Source organism: Poecilia formosa, unplaced genomic scaffold (assembly GCF_000485575.1).
Source record: "Poecilia formosa unplaced genomic scaffold, Poecilia_formosa-5.1.2 Scaffold311, whole genome shotgun sequence".
Taxonomy (NCBI): Eukaryota; Metazoa; Chordata; class Actinopteri; order Cyprinodontiformes; family Poeciliidae; genus Poecilia; species Poecilia formosa.
The window spans coordinates 153,576-172,685 of record NW_006800250.1 but is presented as its reverse complement, the minus strand read 5'-3'; the positions used below and the strand labels follow the sequence as shown (position 1 = coordinate 172,685).

General features: G+C 38.9%; 1 protein-coding gene across 2 annotated transcripts in view; it reads right to left on the bottom strand.

The window, feature by feature from the left end:
- peli1b (pellino E3 ubiquitin protein ligase 1b) overlaps positions 1 to 18,879 on the bottom strand; it is a 46,601-nt gene extending 27,722 nt beyond the window's left edge. Inside the window, exon 1 of one of the 2 annotated variants that reach the window (XM_007572923.2) lies at positions 18,574 to 18,879. The gene's annotated coding sequence lies outside the window, so the exon portion shown is untranslated. Of the gene's footprint in view, positions 1 to 15,457; positions 15,593 to 18,573 lie in introns of those variants that run through there. The other variant, XM_016661111.1, reaches the window with a different exon arrangement.
- Between the last annotated feature and the right edge of the window lie 231 nt (positions 18,880 to 19,110).

Below are 19,110 nucleotides of genomic sequence, written 5' to 3'. Positions count from 1 at the left end.
CTCCCAACTGCCATAAAAAGAAGAAGTGCTCAGTGTTTGCGGAAGTAAACATGGAGGCTAACGGTGGAGCTTAGCTTACATATTTGAAGTTGTTGTCCTGCCGGAGCAGCATATTAACAACTTAATCCTCATATAGTCCATCATGGTTGTTGTTTTCCTTCCCACTTGCGTGCATCAGGACGCAGAATAGTGAGATTTGTTGAGAAACAATGACATGGTTTAGTGGACGTCTAATGGACGTTAGGTCGCATTTGAATCGGATACGTATCGGATATGGGTCACATTCGAAAAAGAATCCGACCTGTGCTGTTCACACTGCCATGAAAAGATCGGATACAGGTCGCATTACGTCAAAAAAAATCGGAATTGGGTCACTTCAGGGTGCAGTATGAACGCACCCTATTTAGTACCGGTTGTCATGGATGAACAATTACGAAAAGAACAAAACCGCAAAAGTATGAAATGGCCAAGAAGAAATAAAATGTTGAAATAAAATGTCAGAAACACGGAAAAAGGACATAAAGAAAAGAAAATAACATTAAGTAAGTAAAATAAAAAATAACTGTAAGGAGTCCCAAGACGTGTAGGAAAAATGAAAACGTCATAAGCTGTCAGTTTTTATGTCCTAACTGTAAAAAATGACAGCTACCTTTTGCTAAAAGCTCTTATTTTATCTCTTTAACGCCACTTGTTAGGAGTTTTTTTTTTAATACAGAGTGCGAGTTCATGAGTTTTCCTATTTTTAGCCTAAAGTTGTAAACTGTCCTGTTTTTAAGCATGTCAGCGTTGATTTAATTTAGGTCTCAAAGTTGACTTTACTCCGAGTTTTAAGGCAACCTTTGAATTTTTGTCTCTACAGCAAGTCAAAGGACTTAAAATTCATTACAGTGAACACATTCAGAGGCTGGACCGATCATGAAAAGGTCCAATGTAACGTAAAGGAGCAACTCAGCTTCTCCACAGAACCACCCGCTGCTAAGAATCCAGCAGACCTCCCCTTTAACAAAAGCTCCCTTTTTCAAACTTCCAATCCACTTGAACCATGTCCCACTTGTAAAGTGCAATGACTGAGGTTGCTTAGTGGGGATAAAAAGCCATGTGCTTAACCTCAAAACACTAACAAACAAGTCTTTGGGAGAGAAAAAAAAGTAATAAAGCATCACTGCAACGATACAATCACTGTTTTTCTTTCTTTTTTTTAATTGTGTAAATGTCATTTTGCAAGAACTTGCAGGTCATTATTTGTTGAATTCCAGTGACAGAGAGTGATCTCTCTGTACGATACTATGATTTAAAATAAAATCTTGTGTGTATTATAAGCCTGGCGGGCCACCAGGCTTTACTTGTGCCCCCACCAGGCTAAGCATTGCTTATTTGTTCAAGTCTTTTAGAAATGTTTGCATTTTTTAAGATTTTATAGTTGGTGTTCAGGTATTACTCTTCCAATCTTTCAATAACACATAATTATCAAGTGATATTTTCAAATTTCCTGTCAACTTTAAACATTTTTTTAACTCAGAAACCCAACAGGCCGCTGGATGAATAACTGCCCTAGCACACAACCACCGGACTTAGCAAGTTTTCTGGGATAAACTTTGTTATAGCATCAAAAAGTTTTCTTCAACCAGAAATAAAACTGGTTTCCCCCAGTTTTATCAGTACATAAGATGCACTGATCTTATGCATCAGTGCATCTTATGTTTAGGGATGCACCGATCTGAGCCAATATCAACATCACACCGTAGTTAAACTTCCCACAATCCTTTTATGCATCACTATCACAAGCAAACACTAAATGACCAACCTCCTCTACTCCCCTGGAAACAAATGGCTATATAGTGGAAATAAATAGCCAGGTGGTTAATATCAACCAAATTTCAATTATTGGACCTATTCCGATATATTAAAAAATAACTCATTTTAGGTGATACCGATGTCACTTATGATACTAATCCCTGTTTGACATAGTTTGAGAGAGAAATCATACCAAAATCGGTAGGTCAGAACTTTACAAAATAAGTAATTGGAGCCAACCTCAAAAATAGAAATTGGTTCAATAAAATAGAAATTTCAGTTTTTTTGTTTTTTTTTAATTTGTCAACATTTTTTTGACGTCAACACCAAAAGTATGTCGTATCATCAAAAAAAAAAAAAAAAAAATTTTTGAGTTTGGATCTAACTTCTCCCATTTCCACGTTTTGCAAGTGCAAGAATGTTTGGCTTAAATTAGTGAGAGGACATATCGATAAAAACGTTTGTAAACTACTACAGAGACCCCAGGATCCCAACTTCAATGGCGGTGTAACCATCTATAGTTAGCTTGAAATACCTCCAGTTAAAGCGGATTTCAGAGGAGAGGAGCTCCACATGAAGCGAGCCGGTCCTACGTCAGTGCTGTGGTTCCAAACCCTCAACTTCCTGCATCAAACGGCAGCTGCGTGGCGGGAAAGCCACCAGGTCTGCAGCTCATCAGAGAGAAACCTCTTAAGTGGCCGTCTCGTGTGTGATTGTCACATTTGGAAGCCAGATCTGAGTGTGACGCCTTTCAATTCGCCACTGGATTATAGCTGCTGCCTTCAGAAGCAGAGCTGGAGTCATGTTCACTGATGGAGTGTTGGATTTTAAAAAAACAAATCATATTCATGTCTTTTGCTCCCAAAATGAACTTGTTAGTTTTCTAAACTAACTGGTGATTAGAGGTTTAATGCTAATTAGAGGCTGGGGGGCAAGAAAAACAAACCTATATTAGATTCAGTTACATTTATTGCCAACGGAAAAGGATGTATTAAAAAGGATCTTGGAATCTGACGGTCTTGGAACAGAAAGCTTCCAACAATTTCTTGGAAAAGTTTTCCGAATGGCCTTTAAGACAGAGAATTATGCAGCACATCATGCTGAAGGCCTACACTGTCTGACCACAAACCTCATGCTCGATGTTGGTCTTAAAAACAGTTTAATGCTAACAACACTCAAGCACAAACCCTACAATTTACGGTTGAGTGTTTTTTGTTGTTGTTGTTGTTTGTTTTGTTCCATTTCAGAGTGGGAAGCAGTAAACACACTGAACTCTCCTTTTTTCTGCCTGAAAAAAGGAGAATTTCAGGCAGATAGACAGGAGTGCGAGGATGTGGGTTGATGGATGGGCCTGGTGTCTGTGGGTAGGGTTACAGGACCGGGTCAGAGGAGAGGGATTGGTTTACACATGTTGAAGATAGGACTCCTGATGCTTCGGAAACTGATCCGTGTGGTGGATCTGGCAAAACCCAATGCCAGATCCTCTTTCCCATTTTTTTTTTACCTTCCATTTTGTCTCCTTCTTGATTTAACTGATCCAATCAATGACTTCATTTTCCCCTGCGACACAGAAAGAGGATGAGCGTCTCTAGCTGTTGTCAAGATACTAGAGCTGTTTTTAGCATTTTTTTTAATTATTATTACTATTTATGTGAACTTTCTTATGTTGTTTTTATTGCTGCCACTACAAGGGCCTTAAGTGGAAGATTACAAAACTATTAGAACAAGCTGGTCAGAGACGGGAATTGAGAAATCCCACCACCAATCTAAAAATGCCTAAGTCAACAGCATTTCATTCGATAAACCTTTCTAAGTTAAGTAAAAGTCAGATAAAGGTTTTCAGATTTTTGCTTGTATTCATACAAGCCAATAACATTTTCTCCATGTTTCATTTAAACTACTGTCTCGTTTAAATTATATAACTGTAACATTTTTCAAAATGTTTTGTATGTGTTAAAAATCCTCAAAACAAAAATTTGACAAAAAACGAAATGAAAAAAATAAATAAACTAATAAATGGATTTAGCAATTGATTAATCGTTAACTGGAGACTTAAAAACGGCCAATTGTTGAAAGAACAACATACTCAGAACAGTAATTAAGCCAAAATGGAACAAAATGCACACATTTCGGACTTAAGATAGAAGAAAAACTTTCGTCTGTAAATGTTTTCTATAGCCATAACTCCTCAGGTGGCATAGTTTTAGCTTCACCTGGTTCAATGTCAGTAAAATATATTGTCTTTCATTGAGCCCCTTTTGCTATCCGATTATTATAACAGTATTTTAAAAACCTTGGTATGTTTTAATATTAACCAGCCAATGCCTTTCTCACTCCCGTTCTATTTTAGCATGGGTTTCCAGACAGAATTGATCACATTTACTAAAATTATTTTTTTCACATATTGCAGGCTTGCTGTTTCTTCAGGACTAAATGTGTGAGAACACTATTTTTAATGAGCGACTGTGATGAAGTGTTTCCCACACTAGTAATTCACTCTGACAGAAAAAAAGGTAAATGTGGACAGAAACTCAAAGCAAGGCACAAAGTAAAACATTTTTTGTAGTATGGACATATTTAACCTTTCCTTTCTCTTTTCACACATATTAACTAAAACATGACAATGACAGTAGTAATTGAGGATTAAATAATAACGGCCATCTTTCCGTTTTTACCAGTGTGGTTATCTGGCAACCTGAACACGTCAAATCTGAATCTGGCAAACATCTTGCGTTAATTCTTCATCCTGCTCACACTTTCTTCTTCTGGTGTGAATTGGATCTCAGAAGCAAGGCTGCAACACCTCCTACATTTTTTAAATCTAATTTTTTTCGTCTTTGCATGTGGAGATGTTTTATGGGTTCGGCTGTCTTTAAATAGTGACCGTCTTAAATCCAACCGGACACGATCAGAATCATTTTTCCTCCTACATCGGATCTCCAGTCTTAAAAGTAAGCTGGTGCAATAAAATACAGTAGTGTAACCCAGAGAAACCTTGGATCAAAAGAGGGCTTTAGGAAAGGAAGACATGCTGCCTGCTGCACAGTTACAGAAAATAAATGGTTCAAAAAATGAATTAAACTCTTAAAGTGCACAGACAGATGAGACTTCAATAGGGACACAAATCAGGGTGAATTCCTAACGTGTTGCTGTGCAGCAGCTAGAAATGGAGAACTGATTAAAATAAATCTTTATGTTCATATTACTCTGAAATAGACTTCATGGGATCCAAAAAAACAACATATCTCCCTGGAGTTCGGTCTGCTCGGAGGTGATTTACAGAGAGTCAGCGTGTCGATGTACACAGGAAGTCCCAATTCCCTCTCCACTCTCACTCCTCTCGTTCTCTCTGGTCCCAGGAGGAGTTTTCTGCTGTTCCTCTGAATGTATGGCTATAGGAGGTCCTCTATTTGCACGTCGATGAATGCAAATGGAAACTACATGAGTCTCGTTAGATACCATCCAAAGGAAAACAGGAAATGAGGAAAGACACGATAGACAGAGATGTACATTAAAACTGATAAGTAAATGTCTTTCATCTGGAGATCTATCTTTATCAATTAAAATAAAAGGAATAGAACAATATCAAATCTGTTAAAATAGTGATTGTAGCAGTCCAGTCAAAATCAAAATACGACAGCCTGGCCTTTCTACGCTATTCCACTTGGTTCAAATCTCCCTTCACTTCTCTGTCTCAACTTTCTACCAGAAAAAGTGGATTTTTCCAGTATATTTTCTACCGGGCCAATCAGCAAACAGAAGTAGCTGTGAACGATGAAGTCGATTTTCTGCACTGTTTAATAATTGTAGTCTGCCTGTGGTTTTAGAAATGGCAGTTTTGGAAGTGAAGGAAACCGTTCAGTCTGTGTTGGTCCAAATATTGAATTAACATCAACGTTTAGCTTGACACTTTTCTCTTGGTAGCGGAGACAGCACAGGTCATTTCCGGAAAGCTTAATAGAGTCGAACAAGGCCAAATGTCAGCGAATGAGTAAAACTTAAAACTTAAACAGAGTCCTCACCTCCAGGAAGCAATCATTTCCCAATAGCTGAGGGGCCAGACCCTCTGTACGAATCAAAGAGTAGGAAAAAAAATGCACTTTTCAAAACACTGAGATGTGGACAATTGTGACTCCAGTAACAAACTTCAAAACATGATTCTCTTGAAGTTATTTTATGACTAAATCTTGAGGTATGCAGACGCTGGAACTTTGAAGTGCTCAAAGTGCGTCACCAGGAGGGTTTATGGTGAAAATCACATGCAAAGAGAAAATGTCAAAGATTTTCACCAAAATGCCAAACCACATGCATGAAACCAAAACAAAGAGACAATAAAATAACTAACATGTGAGGCATGGAAAGCCATTTCCACAGAATCTTACGTTGTTCTTATGCTCCAAAAGAGAGCAGCGAAGGACAGACGTACAGATTTAAAAGGGAAACGGATTCTTCTGAACGGTAATCGAATCGCTTCACCAAGAACATAAAGATTCAATTACTGCTACCAAACAGCTGAAAGAAGGCTGCCACACTTTTCCATTGATTACAACATACACACATTGTCTCTAGTGCACTGACTTTAGATCGCTCTGCACTGAAGCCATTTTTAAAATCTACAGCTACAAAAACTAAAACTGTGTTTTCCCACTGAGATCAGACCTAAAATCTGATTCCCATCTTGTAAAGTCAAATGAAGCTCATAAATCCAGGCCCTGAAATTCAAAACAGCTGCTTTTCAAATGAGTACTGATTATCTTGAAAGTAATAAAATATTTATTATCATTTACGTTCATTTTGTTGAGCTCTTCTCAGTGCAGATGCTCCTTTGCTCTTTGAAAGTCAAGAATACATGTAAGAATATCAAAACCTTGTGCGTGTACAATATAAGGCAGTGTTGTTGGTGAGCGTGACGATGATCAAATCCTTGTGATGTCATTCCCACCACCGATTCTTGACTTCCAAGAAAAGCAGAGCGCAGGCGGAGCTGCTATTGGGTGGTGTTTGAACAAACCTCTGTTGATTACCCAGAACAAAGACATACCAGGAGAGAAATGCATCCCAACCAGATGTTCGTTCCCACGTGAATTCACTTTAAATAAGAGATTTCAATGGTGTGATTGCACCTGTTTAAAAGTAAGGGGTTGGTCAAATCTGATGGAGTAGATTTAGCTGGTAAATGTCAGGACAAGATTCAAGAGAAAGGGCCAAACTGACTTATGTTTCTATGGCAACTTTGACTGGAGTGGAAATCCAGTGATGTTGTTTTCACTCAGGTTTTATATATATATATATATATATAGGCCTGGTTCTAATCAGTAATAAGTAACAAGTTTCACTTCCGTACCTAACTATGGGTTCTCATTCTTGTCTTTCACAACCCCATTTGGAAAGAAAATAAGGAAGGATTAACTGTGATATATTTATTCAAGCAGATTGATATTTGCTTCTTTAGAAATTAAACAAATGAGAAGTTCAGTAAAGAAGATTTGTTGATCTCCCTATGTGGAACTAAAGCGGATGACAGTCAACCAGGAAGTGTTGGTGAGGACTTATGATGCATTCACACCAAAACGCGTTACGCGCGTCAAAATGCATCCAGCACTTCAAGTTTGACACTTGTGCACTCTGAATGCAGACGCTTGACATTTTGCCCTACACCTAGCACTTCGCCTGTCTGGTTTACATTCAAAGTCTATGTGGAGGCGCATTGAGTGCACGTCAGATGAGTCAGCTCTACCCGTTCTTTTCCGCTGGACGCTCTTGACACATCAAATGCTCAAAATGCTCCAAACGGTTCAATCACACTGCACTCTAGATGCTCTGAAACGCACCTCCACATAGACTTTGAATGTAAACCAGACGCGCCTGACGCTCAAAACGTGTTTGCTGTGAACGCACCATGAGAACCAAACTAAATATGTTCCAGTTTCCAGTTGACAAATTTATAAACTTCCCCTATTTTTATGCTCAGCGATCAGGCTAACATCTATTAGCATTGTATGCTAATAAGCTATTTCTATGCAGTCTGTACTATTAAAAAAATTTAGCAACATGCTGTTACAGGAGTTGGACAATATTTTCTGTGTGTGTACAAAATTGGATGAGATACAAATCTTTTAAAGTACAAAAAATATTTGTGATTCCAGCTATCAGTAAACTTCTAATGGAGGTCAGCCATATTGGAATTTGAGGTCAAAATTAGTTTGAAAGCTCTCATTTATCCACTTGGAATTTCAACTACTAATAAGTTTGAGTTAATTTTTCCAACTTCAAACTTGGACATTTCAATTTGAGATTAAACATGTAACAACTAAATCACATCCTCTCATCCGTATGTATTGCTTTTGTTTTGTTTGATGACCAAACTGAAAACATTGGTATTTCCTGAGGCAGTACTAGTTATAAAAAGCCGAAGGAATATATCTTGAATGGAGTATTTTTATGTTTGTTTTCAGCACTTGAGAACTAATATAAGATGTATATTAATCCAGCTTCTATACGTCATGGTGGCGTCTTGACATTTGACCCAAAACAGCAGCTTAAATTCACGAGGACGATTTATTAACCACCCCACGAAAAAACAAATCTGTCTTCAGGAGACTGATCCTGTTTTGTCTGAAAGTTGAGAAAAGCTGTAACACTCATAAGTCCAACCACCATAAATGCAAACGTTCATAAAACCGTCGACTTCTGGGAAATGACTGATGCACATCCTGTTCGCTCTGGATGTGCATAGCACATGTTCTCAAAAACAGCAACTAGGAAATTAATTATCCCTAGATCATTTGTCATTTTTTATGTGAGCGGAGTTAGATCCCCCTCTCCCCACTTTTATGAAAACATAGTGTTACAGGAAATCCACATTCAGTGGTATCAGGGCTCTCTGGGCCAACTATTAGGTCACACCAGGGATCTCATAAACTCCTAGAAACAACAGAAACACTTCCTAATACACTGTTGCCAAAACAGTTTCTCTACAGCTCTGTAAACATATTTCAAACCACCTTTACTTACAAATTATTTGGCTGCCAAAGAGTCAAACTTTGGTATGTTTTAAATGTGTCTCTGGTACAGCTTCTGGAGGTCTGTCAAAGTTATTCCTTTCTTTGTGTTTGAGTAAGACAGAAAACTGCTCAGTGTGTGCTTAAAATGTAAAAAGGTGGTCAAGTAAAGATGGGGAAAAATTGTTCAAAACATTTTTTGGCATTTTTCAGAAATTCATCTGAATAAATAGGAACACATTTAAGCTTTGCAAAAGGTTTGTAAGAAAGTGCCTGAACATAATATTTAAATTGGGTCACATTCGTTTATCTCTTTAGTTTGTCTTAATATTAGTTTTAGGCTTGTTTTCACACTTAATGGTCCGGCAGACTCGGTTCGATTGGGGGCCAAAATGGAAACATTTGTTAAATTTTCATCTGCTGCCTTTTGTTTTCACACTGCACTGTGTCAAACAAACCAACCTTTGGAAAAACCTGTTCACCCCCTCACCTGTGGTAGCGCTGCACCAAGAACCACCGAAGGAAGCAACTCAAAAACCACTGAAGAAGACACTGATCTCATTTCCTCCTTTTCAAAAAGTAAACAGAAATAGAGTGGCGTGAGATTTAAGTAGTTGTAGAATGTCTCTTTTGTCTTTGTCAAAAGACCATGAGCCTTTCTCCTGGTAGAGTTAGACTCTTGCATTTGTCTTGGTTGTATTTACCCAGAATGCCCTACGCTGTAGTCCACTTAGTGCTTTTGCAGCGCCGAGTGGTCTGCTTGGCATTTGAGCCGCGCCAGAGATCACTTCAACCAAACCGAGACCTAGGTTTTTAGGCGGACCAGAGCCGAACGACTAGGTTGTAACAGTGGCATCATAAGCTACTCTGTCTCTAGAGTAACCCAACGTTACAGCCAGAAAACACACATCTTTAGCTTAATTCAATCAGGACATAGCCTTTCATAGTCCTCACTGGAACCACTCTAGACCCAAAAAAATCAGAACTGGAGTCAGACCCTTTGGTGCCAAATTCCTGCTGAGCATTAAATTAACTCTTCATAACAAACTAACGGTTGCTCTGGAGCTTCCATGGGATTGGCATCTTCACAGACTCCAGGATCCAGAATACGACCCCAGCAGGGCGGGGGAGGCCGAGGCGTGGTGTTCACCTTCAGACTGAATGAACAGCCGAGTGGATGAGAGCAGACGTCAGAGTGTGAATCTGTGGAGCTACGAGGTGAATCTGACTCATGACTGAGGTCAACTAATCATTCCCTTCTCTCTGCTGCGCTTCGCTAATGAAAGCAGCTCAGGAAAAGTAATTAAAAGCATTTGTGGTTCTGCTTCTATTTTTCTATGAATAATGTTGGGAATATTTGAATCAGATTTTCCAAAATCTGACTTTGATTAGCTCATAAAGTAACAACTAATGACTTTTGTAATCTCTGTCTTCAGCTTGTCAGATCTATGTTTACAAGCTACATCTTATAACCACTTGCTGCCCTACTTGAACTGGAACCAACAAATGGTGCATTACTAAAAAGGATTTGGATTGTCTACTGCACAGATTACCCTACTTAGTGCCAAGAAACAGACTACCTTAGGATTCATCTCATGCAAATTTTTCTACAGTCAAACAAGAAGACATGAATCTCATTTCTGAGAATAAAAACCAGCACGGAAATAATGATATAAGGCAACAAGCAAAAATATCTGAAATGCCATACTTCATGGACAAAAAAATATGCAAAGAAGTAACAATTAAGAGTAGAGCTGGAGTGAACGTTTCTTCTTTTTTTTTTGGTGTGTGTGTGTGATCATTTCCATCCGGTAGATTCTACCAAAATGAATCAGCGTAGAACAGGAATGAGCGAGTTAAAGGCATCAAGTTGTGCAAGTAGTTTGAAGTTACAGTTCCAACACCTCACCAGCTTTACCACTCCAACAGTTTAAGATATTTTTCAATGAGATGCCAGAGACTTTCTCTAGCTGTACATAGCAGGTTAAAAGAAACTTGTTGCCATTTTTGCACTCTATCAAGTGCAAAAAGGAAAATCTTTGTTTGGTCTTGATTAGACTTGACTCTGGTTGAACCTTATTTTAGCTACCAGCTACATAATTCTAACAAAGGGGGAATAGTTTGTAAAGTGATATTAATGGATTTTACTTTGATTTAATTTGCTGGTATTTTACGTCAGAGTATCAGTATACATCCTGTGATGTCAGAAGAAGATGTATTCGTAGTTCATGTTTGAACATAGCCAAAAGGTATGACACAATTTACACTAAAGGTTTCAGGAACAGGTTTTTTCTGAGGGACTGCGACAGAAACAAGAGGTTTCTGTTTGCAATTTCCGGTGCCGATTTTCCCTTGTAGCTGTTTTAGGGTGTTTTCAAACCTGACAGTCCAGTAGACTCGGTTGTAATGGGGTCTAAGTAGCAACATTTGTTACATTTTCAGCTGGTGTGGTTTCCTTTCACACTACACTGTCTAACAATCCAAACTCTTTGAATAACCTATTCCCCTCCACGCCTGTGGTGGCACTGCTCTAAGAACCTCTGAAGGAAACAACAAGGAAACCTTTGAAGAAGACATTGAGAGCAACATCCTTTTTGGCAAAATGTAAACACAATCAAGTGGTGTTGAATTTTTGCGGTGGTAGGATTTGCCTTTTGTCATTGGTAAAAAAAAAAAAACACACAAACCATTTCTCCCACTAGCACTAAGCGTTTGTTTTGGTTGCATTAACCCAGAATGCCCTACGCTACAATTTGCTTCCTGCTTTTGGAGCGGTCTCCGGTCTGCTTGACGTTCAGATATCTATTCGAACCGCACCATAGTTCACTTCAACCAAGTCAAGACCTATGTTTTTGAGGCAAACCACAGTTCACTTTTTTGGCCTGTATCAGAGTTTGATTGATTCACACTTCCCCAAAAGGCCGGTCTTTTAGGCAAACAAAACAGAGTTAAATTAAAGTGGACTAAACAGGACTGGTGTAAATGTAACCATAAAAGAGCTGCCTGCTGGTTTTCCTGAGAGCTGTGCCTGGAGGAGACAATCCTGACAGACGGCGGGGAGGGTTCGAATTACAGCCTCATCAATGATTCAGTGGGCAGAACGCCGACTGCGGTATACTGTGCACACATACAACTAACAGTCTTGTTGGACATGACACAAATAAGCGAGGTCTTGGAGCAGCACAAACAAAAATCATAACACAGTCAGAGTGCGGGCTTACAGTAAAAGCACCCAGGTGCCTGTGTGTTGCACGCAGTCAGACACTGATGCATGTCATGATAAACATGTCTGGATATGAAATCTTATAGGTTTTCTATGAAAGATGATGTTCCTGTTCTTTTTAGCCTCATACATAGGAATCCAGTATCAGCGTCCAGTCAGCGGCTGCATGCTGCAACGCTTCTCTAATAAATAACAGTGACAAGGATGATAGAGGCTACACATTACGTAAGCAGACGTATGTCCCCACAGCACTGCTTGAACAGCCATGTGTCATCTCTAGATTGTATAAAACATGCACTGTGGCAGGACTTAAAGCATCTGACAGCAGAGCTCTCATCAGGGGTCAGAGTGTACTCAAACATTTCTAATCATTGGTTTTTGACATAGTTTTTAGTGTTTTATGATTTAAAATAGCTGAAAATGAGACCCGTGGAACCACTTTAGAGTCTTTTAGGAAAAGATTCAGATGACATGAGAAGAGATGAAAATAAATTTGCTTAACGGAAAGGTGGTAATTTCAGTAAGAAGTTTTGCCCCTAGGTTTAGGTTGTTTTTTCAGTCGTATCAAAACCAACAACCAGATGAAGTAGTCGGAGCATGTTTTTTTAATGATTATCGCATGAAGAAACTTATTCATGTGTGATTTCTATTGCGTTTATTAATTGATGGAAACATTTCTCAAAATTGTGTTTTTACTACATTAGCGAAATATTGACAAAGTTTTGTGCACATTTGTATAGGAAACGCAGTAACTAATTGCTGAGCTGAAAAAGCTGATATTTAACCCGATTTTAAGTTTTAACAATATAAGAAAATTAAAGTTATGTAGCATGAAGGAATAATCTCACTCATGACATTTCAGTGGAAAGGGACTAACTTAACATATGTTCTTAATGATGAAAACTAATCTAAACTATCTAATCTAATTACAGTTACATCACTTTTGCTTCTTGCAGTCCTTTTCTTTCCTTACATCTTGGGAAGAATTTGAATGTTTATTATTGTCAGGAAGTTTAATTTTATCCCAGGTTCTTGCTATGAGTTTTCAGAGGTCAAATCCATCCGCCCCAGCAGGACTTCCTGACTTCACTTGGCTCTGGAGCCTTCAGTGACACACAAAGTCCTGATATCTAGTCCTCAGCAGGCAATTTGACGCATAAGCCAGCTTGCTTTGCCATATAAAATATATCATTGAGATATTTGCTGATTAACCGTTCGATGTACAAAATGTACATCTGTGACAAAAAGTGATGAAATCCTCAAACTGACTGAAGCCAAATAAAAGGGATTGGTTGGATTTTTTCTTTTTAAATAAGGAAAAGACGCCTCGTTTTGAAAATGTAAACAAACCCTTTGGGAGTGGTTGGAGCCAAAGTGTTATTTTTGGCTAACTTTAGCCATTAAAAACAACTCCAACTAAAAATTGTCAAATGAGTTGATGTAGAGATACAATAGTGATCCCTAATGTTAATGACGCATCGATTTGAAAATGTGGCTCGATAGTAATATTGTTGGTAACTGGTATTTTGTTTCGATAAAGAAAGAATTGAAAGACATTCAACTATGGATCAGGACCAATCAAAAGATTACATCAAACTGTGATTCACTGGATCTAAAAAAAATCTAAAAATATCAAGGAATGATGGATGACTCAAAGCTTTTTGTAGTTTTGTATTAATCCAATTTAGTGGTTAATATACTCAATTAACCCCCAAATTTTGCGTGTTACCCATTTAAGCTTATGCATTAAGATTAAGCTTTAACCAAAGCAAATTATATATGTAAAAATCTTGTTTACATATATAGTCATTTAGGAACGTTCATCTTACTAAATAAAATTCAGTCCAAACAATTGCTTTGGAAATCCTCTGACTGGTAAATAGAGCCCACCTACTTGTAATTTACTGTAAGTGTGAATCTAGTTGTTCTGTGAAGGCCTCTAAGGCTTGATAGAAAACATTAGTGAACAAACAAGGATTGTGAAGACAAAACACTTTCCTTAAGACATCAGCAATTCTCTCCGCAATTGCCTGGTTGAGTAAAAATAATCACTGCTCACTACTTCACGCTGCTTGGTATCTCTTTGTGCATTACTAAGAAGCAGCAGCAGCAGCACTGAGCAGGGAAGTCACGACATCAACAAGTCCCACACTCAACCAATCTGTGTGTGAGACTCATCATCGACGTTCACTCAAGCTCATTCGACACAGGAAGGCTGGGGAGAGAGGCAGGAAATGGGTATTGAGCATGATCACACGGCCTCTGAGAGATTCGGCGCTGCGTATAAGAAAACGCGGCTGCATGGCTGTGTGTTTTCTTGAGCTGCTAAACGGCATCGGGCCGTTCTGACAAACAACTTGACAAGGAAGCCGCAGAGATGATCTCAGCGACCCCACAGTCCTGTTTTGTAGAACCAGAGCAGCTTTAGCTCAGCTGTTTGTGTTAAAACAAAACATGATGATTCAAACAGAAACTGAAGGTCCCCACAGATACTGCTTTGTGCACACACAATGCCAAATCTGCAAAGAGAAATAAAAAAAGTTTGGCTGTCACGACTGATTTTTCCATCCACATTTGTCTTACATAAAGTCTTACATGATTTCCACTTTAAATAATCTACAGGTAAAACATTCAATCTTGGAGTATTTTGACCTGAACTGTGCTAAAAAGCACTGGCAGTATGAAAAATGCTTCCTGTGCCATTGTAACATTGTGCAATATGCAAATGAGCCAAATAAAGCCCGGAAAGAAACAGTACATTAATATCCAACGATTTGTTCTTTTCCCAATCCCACAGACAGTGTAGCATCTGCATACTTCTGCATAAATTAGTCTTTTTTTTCATATTTAAACAAACTTTTGTATCAATGCATACAGTGCCAGTCTCATTTATAGAAAGTCCTGTTAAAGATGAGCAAAAACAACCTTTAAAAAAATAAATTTTTGATTTGTTAGCTCACACACACTAATGCAAGAAAACCCAGCCTTAAATCATACACCCTCTTCAGGCCAGAGTTAATTTACCCCTTTTATATTGTTTTCTCATCTTTTTTAAGAGAAACAAAGAGAAGACGGGTGGATAGATTAATTTTGCAGCCCGTACTCAGTGTCATGTCATATGCAGGTTAATTATCCTGCAAAGAACTCTTACAGTTATATGCATCACTGTAACAGCACCTAACCCGAAATCTGTATCTTAGGGGGAAAGGAAAAGCAAAATCACAGAGAAAGAAGTTTTCTGAGGATAGGCCTTCAGAGTAGAACAAAGTATCTGCCTGAACAAATCGTGTTTTTCAGGGCCTATAAATTCAGATTAAGGCACGCAGCATCCAACGGAGAAACCCATCGCCGAAACAGCTCATGATTTAGTCACAAAACAAGAGAACTTACACCAGGAGAACATGAGAAGCTTCCTGAAGCAACATTATGGAAAAATTACCTTCGTCTTTCCTTCTCCACCTTGAACAGAAAACAAGGCCATAAAATCGTGTCCACTGTCTGACCCACTTTCCATGAGAGACGTAATCTCTCCCCCTGCCTGGACAAACTTCAGCCTGTTCGGCAGCCCGGCGCGGGGCAGAAAGCCGGGGCCGGGTGGAGCGAGCCAAGCTTCTCAAAAGTCAGCGCGAGCAAAGCTGCAGCTCAGCCGTCAGCGCGATTACAACCAGGGAGAGCGTAGGCACGTGCAAACACAGAGATTAGTGCAACCCCCCCACCACCCCTCGCGCAACAAACATTACCTTAATCAGCTGAACAGAAAATGACCCGGAATCTCAGCTGTTCATTGTTGCTTTAACGGAAAATGTTCCGATGGAAAAGTAGGAACATTACTCGTTATGCTCACTAATTTACAAATAAGCTGCAGCGGCTCACTGTTTTCAGCCTGTGTACACATCAGTCTGTCATCATGACTGGATGCGGCCATGGAGACATAATAAATGTGCTTTTGGGCTCTTTTTGACGTGCGAATGAGAGTGTTAGGTCTGTCCATGATAACATCACAGCCATGCCAGACGCCGAGTCTGGGGCGTGGAGATCAGAAACCTGATTAGGTTTCACCTGATGCTACATTTTTAATGTATCTGGAACTCCCAATAAGTTATTTTTATCTACTGAATAAATGTTTTTCACAGCAGCTGCAGTCCGTGTAATTGCAGCTACAAAAATAGTAATTCCAATGAAAAAATAATAATAATAATCAAAACTTCACAAGTTACAACAAGGAAACATGAAATACAAATGTGTTATAATTGATTTTGGGAATAGTTTGCGCAGTAATACCAGATTTTCTTTCATTAATAATAAACAGTCTCATAAGTTTTTGTATACAGTGAAGCTTGCATTGTAATCTGCTTTCATCAAACACAGACTAAAAATGCAATAACTTGTGGTGAAAGGTTCAAAGTCTAAAAATTCAGATAATAAAATGAACCTTATGAATACAGTTCCTTGCAGAATTATTGATACTTTTCAAATTTTTTCACAACCTCCACCAGGGCTGCTCCATTTTTCCTGCTGAAGGAGAGCATCCCCACAGCATCATGCTAACTCCACCATTTGTCACTGCGAAAATGGTGTATTCATGCCGATGTGTAGTTTTCACACCTTATCGTTTGGTGTACTCAAATCGACTGGGGACCAAAATGACAACAGTTGTTATTGCTTTAGCTGATGCGGTTGGTTTTCACACTGCACTGGGTCAAATGATCTGAGTGCTTTGAAAAACCAGTTCACCTCCTGGCCTGTGGCAGCGCTACACCAAGAACTATTGAAGGAAAAGACAAGAAAACCTCTGAAGAAGACACTGAACTCAACTTCTTTCTTCACAAAATGTAAAAACAAAAATGTAGTGGCATCAGATTTCAGCTACTGTAAGATTTCTTTTTTGTTGTTGGCTAGAAGCCATTACTCTTGCTAATGCTAGAGGGAGAAACTAAAATGTTTTGGTTATATGTACCCAGAATCCCCCAGGTTACAGTTGACTTCTTTCCTTTGGAGTGGTCTCCAGTTCGCTTGGCGTTCACATATCCATTGAAACCTCACCAGAGCTCATTTCAACTGAACTGAGACTTAGGTTTTTAGGCTAACAAAAATTTGCTGTATTGGTCCACATCAGAGTTCGATCGCGGGTTCACACCTCCCCAAACCAACAAGACTTTTCAGGCAAACAAACTATAGTTAGACTGAAGCATCTAAACAGGGCTGGTGTGCATGCATCCAGAGATTCCTTGCACTTCCAGAATTACCAATGGTCTTGTAGCTAAATGTCTGAATAAAGCTCTGCTTACCAAGCCTGTCAGTTTAGTAAACTCAAGGTAGGTTTCCAGCACTTCTATGCGCTACTTTTGGATTTTGTTCCATGAAATCCCAATCAAATAAAAATTGATTAAAGGTATTTGATATACTTTGAGAATCCTGCGATCATAGTAACGTGTCGAGTTGAATATATTTAAATGAAACCGACTAAACATGAGGAAATAAAACAAAACAATCCTTTTTTTGTCTTAGCCAGTCCACACAATGTTGGGGTTGGGAGGCTTGCTTGTGTCTTCACAGACTGGGTTACTAAGGATACAGCGTTGAGCTTCCATTAGGACATCCAAGCTCTCTCTCTCTCTCTTGAACCCCCTTGCATGACACCGCCGACTCCAGTTTCCTCCCTGAAATTGAGACTCTCTTGACACCAACCATGCAGATCTGCAGGACCCGCGCCCTCCAAAAAATGTGCAAACGTGTGTTTTAACAACACCTACATCACGACCGGAGCCCTTTAGAGTAAAGTTCAAACTGTGTGAAATGCTAACTTCTGGAAAAATGTGCTCAATTATACATTGTTCCTCCATCTAAAAAAAAAACTCCAAAGGAATTCCTGTGTAACCTTTAAATTCAAAGCTTTGCAAAATTAATAAAAGAGGCTTTTTCAACCCAACACAAACCTTCATCTGACGTGTTCCGTAAGATGGCTCTCCAAATTGCTTCAAAAAAGAGTTAGGAGATAACCTTTGCATGCAGCAATATCCTTCTGCAACTTTACCTTGTCTTTCTGATCAATTCAATGATAGTATAATAAAAAGAGTACCAATATATGACATAATAATAAACGAATAATCAGCTTAATAACTAGCAGACAATAAAAATACAATTCTACATAAAGATCTACACCTTATAAAAGCATTATATTATCATGCTGAGGATGAAAAACAGAAGCATTTGCTAATTTTTTTTGCAAAAGGTTCACAGATTTAGTGCACAGGATGGACATGATGTAATAAATCAGGAAGCCATAACCACAACCCTGTAAAAATAAAAAATAAAAAATCAAAGCAGGTGCAGACTCGTGCATTTGTCTGTGAGTAGAAAACACTTGACAGAGACGAGTAGTTAGCAGCCGCAGCGCTGCCTGATGACTTCCCAGCAGAGTGATAGGACATTACCAAATGAGGTAAGAGGCTGGCTGGACAAAGCAGGTGACGCTCAGAAAACACAGAGGGATAAACCGGACGCTCCTACGCTGCCGTGTCTGTTATATTTACTCGGATAAATCAGTGTACTTACTAGGATACAGATGATGAAGTCCTCGCTCAGTGTCTTGTGGTGCTCCGAAGGAAATTTCACATTAATTTCTCCGCGTCTGAGCTCGTGGACCAGAAATTAAAGCACGCAATAAAATAAATTAAAATATATGCATAAATATATCGGAAGACAATAAGAAATTTTGATATTGTCTCGTCTCTCTTCGCGGTAAGATGACTGAATGCTTAAAGAAATTTGTAGCCACGGTGGGTTATGTTAGAGAGCAGCCTCTCCGTGTTGCGCTGTCCTTTGTTGTGAGCATCTCAACGTAAACACAGAGCAGAGTCGTTCTCTGCCTCTCTGCGCGTGCGCATCAGGATATCACACGCGCAAAGTACGCTGGGAGCTGGAGTATTTTCATCTCATCACTCAAACGAGGCTGGTGCTGCGTTCAGTGACACCATGAAGTCAGATTTTCTGAATTCAAAGTTTAAAATTAAAATAATATTAAATTAATTTTCGGAAACTTTACAACTAACGTAGGTTGATCTAAATTTTCATTTTAAAAACATAAACACC